Raw genomic sequence first — 5,152 nt, 5'->3', positions numbered from 1 at the left:
GCTTCCATTTAAAAACACCCTAACTGACATATATTTTGACTCACTAGCATTGAACTTGTGGCCAATAGCACTATAGCTCATGCTTGAATGAAGCTTATCGATCATGTATGTTTTCCACATTACACTTAAGGAACACTAGGCAGAATTTCAGCAGTACACTTAGGGTTGTTAAAAGAAAAACTTCAGCCAAATTGAATTTAAAGGAGTTTAATTGAGCAATGAAGGATTTGTGAATTGGACAGCCCCCAGAATCACAGCAGATTCAGAAAGACTCCAGGGGTGCCTCATGGTCAGAACAAATTTATAGGCACAAAAAGTAAAGTGACATACAGAAATCAGAAGTGAGGTACAGAAACAGCTGGGTTGGTTTGCCTTATTTGGCTCAGGGTTTGCCTTATTTGAACACAGTTTGAACACTCAGCGGTGTATGAGTGGCTGAAGTATTATGGCTACCGGGATTGGCCAAGGCTCAGCAATTGTTACAGGCACATACTCCTAAGTTAGGTTCTCAATCTTGTCTGCCTTTTAAGTTAGGTTGCAGTTTATCCACAAAAACACTGTGAATATTAATTTTGAGGTTACAAATAAATTTTAGTAAGTTGGCAAATTTCAAATAAGGAACCTGCGAATAGTGAGGATCTCCAGTGTTCTTATAAAGAAGTCATCATTGAACTCGCCATCATATTACAGATAAATCTAGGCATTATCTTCCTCTCAAAATAGGGTCACTCTGAGAAGTCCTGCATTTCTATTTAAACAAGATCTCATATGATGTGTTTCAGGCCCTGTGACGGTACTGGGAACAAAACAAAACTGATAGAGCTTCCCTCTCCCCCATAGATAAATCTGTCACTCACTTTTCTCTATTCGTTCTCTCTTTCCTGATTTCTGTCATTCCCACAAATACTTTGAAACCCAGGTAACTGAACGTACAGAGAGACCTGGCACAGCATCTACTAGCTGGAAAAGGAAAGATTTCCATGTGTGGACTTTGGGAGGATCCTGATGATGTCCAGGGCATGTGACTTCCATTTCCTTCACTTGATTTCTAGAGTGTCAGGGTTGAGTGAGAGAGTAAGGATGTGCTACTCCAGAAGGCTCAAACTTCTAACAAGTTCACGGTTTCCCCAGGGCCACATCTGTTTATTCATTTATTTAGTCATTCTTTCAGCTAAATAACATTTGTCAAGTCCCTACTTTGTAGTAGACACTGTGCTAAATCCTGGGAATACAGCTGTGAACAAAATGTAACCTGGCTCTTAGCAGTTACTCCCCTTCTTGAGAATTTTCTTGCAGTACCTCATTATTTGGATGCATTCAGCTTTTCTCCTAGTAAGAAACACTTAGTGTAGTAGTAGGAGAAAACTTAGGAATGCTACAATCCCAGTTGCAATTGTTATTCTCCATTTCATTTGGTTCTCCTTAAACCATTCTGATACTGTCTCTGAACATTTTTCGCAGCATGTTTTCACACAGATTAACCACAAGCAAGCCAAATTTTCCCTTTAGTGCCAGTTTCATATAGCCTTTCTCCTTTTTAAATTGGCACATCTTTGTATATGAAAATAATGTTGTTGGAATCTCTCACCATGGTATCACTAGCTGTATGATAAAACCACTAACAGGCTACGGATCATTCTAACTAACACATTGTATCTAGTTAGATGTTCCATTTCAGGTACGTTTATTTCGATGACATGTTTTGTGTTTTGGGTTGTAATTAAATAGTTGAAACCACGTTTTCATGTACATCTCCCTTTCTATATCTACATCTGTTTCTGTAATTAAATCTATTCCTTCTGATATATCTTTATATCTTGTATCACTTTTATTATGGCCTAATACATATGCCACTGAATGCAGTGAACTAGTCAAACAAGGAACGCAATCATTTATCCTTCAGTTTGTATGTCTGTCATGTGGGTCTGTCAAGTCCATAAAGATGGGGAAAGGACTAAATATGAGAAATAAGAGAAAGACAGAAGGAACTTTTTTTTGTTTTTTTGATATGGAGTCTCACTGTGTCACCAGGCTGGAGTGCACTGGCATGATCTCAGCTCACTGTAACCTCTGCCTCCTGGGTTCAAGTGATTCTCCTGCCTTAGCCTCCCGAGTAACTGAGACTACAGGTGCATGCCACCATGTCCAGCTAATTTTTGTTCTTTTAGTAGAGATGGAGTTTCAGCATGTTGGCCAGGATGGTGTCGATCTCTTGACCTTGTGATCTGCCCCCGTGAACCTCCCTAAGTACTGGGATTACAGGCATGAGCCACTGCACCTGGCCAACAGATGGGACTATTAAGAAGGAAGATACAGTATATAAAAACAGCAAAAGAATCAGTAGAAACTCAAATAGATAAGTTTGCAATTTAGATATACCCACATTGAAATAAAAGCAGGAATGTGTATACTAAAGTCAAATATAAATGATGTTTGATTAGCAACTATTTAGGATTATTCATCTACAATTTTTTAAAAGTATATTTGAGTTTCATAGTTTGAGAATAGCTAACACTTGTTGAGTACTTGCTATGTGTTGGACACTGTTTTAATTGCTTTACATGGATGAACTCATGTATTTATATTTTCATGTTATTTTATCTGTTTTGAAATTAGGAAACAAGCATGGCAGAGGCTAAATAACTTGTCCAAGATCACAAAGTCCTTAAAGATAAACCTGGATTTCAAACCCAGGCAGCTTGACCCCAAAGCAGTACTGCCTCTGAGTAGAAGTAATAAGAAAGTTTGCACATGACCCCTGCAATCTCCAGTGAGACTCTGGGCATCACACGATATGCAAATGAACTTGGTTTCCTGTTTAGATTCAGACTGATAATGGATCATCAACTCATCAGCTAAAATTTTCTTCTTTGGGAACATGTACAAATGGCTTGATTGAAGAATGCATAATAAATCCTAAATCTCTGGGCTTTAGAACAACACAAGTAACAAAGATTGAATACTTGAGGATATTTTCCTGAAAACAGTGAACAGAAAGAAGGGGATAAGTCCCACAACTGTAACAGTTTCCTGTATATTCTTTTGTCAGAACTGTAGAGATCCTCATGTCATCACAGTTTTCTATATGCAATGAGAGCAAAGCTTGATCTTACAGGAATAATGCCAGTTGATCTTTTAAACCTGCCTGTAAACTCGCATTTAAAGAGTCTGGAAAGTCTCCAGTGCTAGCCAGACTTAGTTGGGGTCTCGTTCAGGACATAAGGAAATATTTTTGATTAAAACAGTATTTATATGCAGCCAGAAGTTCTTGCCATGCTCCTTTTTTCTAACTCTAGTAGGAAAATCTTTGCCATATTTTAAAGCAGAATATATAAGACATTATAAGCTAGCTGAAAAATATGTGCATAGCCCTTGATTTTCATCTTATCTCTCTAATCTCAAAAGTTTTTTCTCCTGTGGTGTAACAGCGCTGTCCTGCTTACTAACATTGAAGTATTTAAGCACTCAGTTGTGAGTATCTGCTGAAAAGCCTTAAATAACTAGATAAACAGTGCAGCTGCCAACCTAAAGTAATCTTACACTTAGGGGGTGAGTGGCCCAGGAAATGTGCTCTTTGTCATTTTGACTTGGGTTTGAAAATGGACCTGGGCTACATTCCAGCTCAGAGAGCCGTTCACTTCCAAAGACTCCTAAATTGTCCCAAGGAGCTCATTTTGGCAGTGGATTATTTGTGTTTGGCTGGGCATCCTAATAGCAGAAGCTGTCTGCTCTGGCAAGCAAGGACTGTGGCAGCATTTAAAATTACCATCCCCAGTGTTTTTTCTTGATGAGGTTATTTTTCAGAAAAGCAGTTCCCCAACCCCCATTTAAAAAGTGACACTGTGCAAGTGTGCAGGTGGTTTTCTTGAGCTCATAGTTTCCCATGACTGGATGACAGGTTTTATCGTATCAGAGGCAAATTTTAAACAAATGCGAATCAGCACCAAATTTCTCCCAAAACCAAAGCTCTCCTGATGGTATCTTCACCTCTTCCTGTACCAGAGGTCACAGTTATTGGTTGATTAGAGCTATGTAAGAATGTGACATTTTAGATTTAAAAATAAGAGCAATAAAGAGTTTCTGAAAGATTTTGTTTTGGAGGACATAGAAGGTAGGTATTTGAAGGGGTCATTCCTTGTTTATCTGCACTATTGTCTGACACTAGATAAGACCAAGTTTTGGCTACCATTGGTTGGAAGCTAACACAGTGTCAGACATGTTGCAGACACCAAAATGTTACTTAAATACACAAAAGAAGGTCTAACTCAGAATTAAGCGATGCTTCATTAGATCAGATGAGTCCAAAATTAAGCACACAAGAAGAGCCACAGAAATGAAGGAAACAATATTAGAACTTCTATTTATATTTATTTTTCTTTCATTTGTATATATATTTCACATTATATTATATTCCCACAATATTACACATGGATAATTTAACACAAATGGATAGGCATGTATTGAATACACTTACTGAAAATGGTTTTACTGATGGGATGGTATCATCAAAGTCCTGTTTCACCATATTATTGCCCCAAAATTAGTCTCCTGTAAGTGCTGATGGAATTTACTTAATTTTTGAAAGAACATGGTAGGTATAATATGAATAGACTTCTATTATTTAAGGAATAAGAGGAAAATACTTGTGTGAAGAGCCAGATAGTTTGTCTTGTTTAATCACAATCTTGTGATTAAACAACAATCCTGTGAGGTAGATATCCCCATTTTACAGATTACAAAACAGAGTGAGTTGGAAGTGTTTCCTATGCTTCTATTTTCTAGAACAAATTATAGAAAATAGATATCATTTCTTCCTTATTTGGTATAATTCACCAGTGAAACCATCTTGTCCTTTTTGGAAGCTTATCTATTATTGATTCAGTTTTTTAAAATAAAGCTGGGAATGGTGGCACACAACTGCAGTCCCAGATACTTGGGAGGCTGAGGTGGGAGAATCCCTTGAGCCCAGGAGTTCAAGGCCAGCCTGGGCAACATAGCAAGACACCTTCTCTTAAAAAAATAGTAAAATAAGATTATATAGATGTATAAATTTATATATATAGAAAATTATATAGAAAGTTTTATATGTACATAAATTTATATATAATTAAAGCATATAATTTATATATAATATATAAACTTTTATTTAATA

Source organism: Rhinopithecus bieti, unplaced genomic scaffold (genome assembly GCF_001698545.2).
Source record: "Rhinopithecus bieti isolate Rb0 unplaced genomic scaffold, ASM169854v2 scaffold_1673, whole genome shotgun sequence".
Taxonomy (NCBI): domain Eukaryota; kingdom Metazoa; phylum Chordata; class Mammalia; order Primates; family Cercopithecidae; genus Rhinopithecus; species Rhinopithecus bieti.
Note: the sequence above shows the minus strand (reverse complement) of the source record.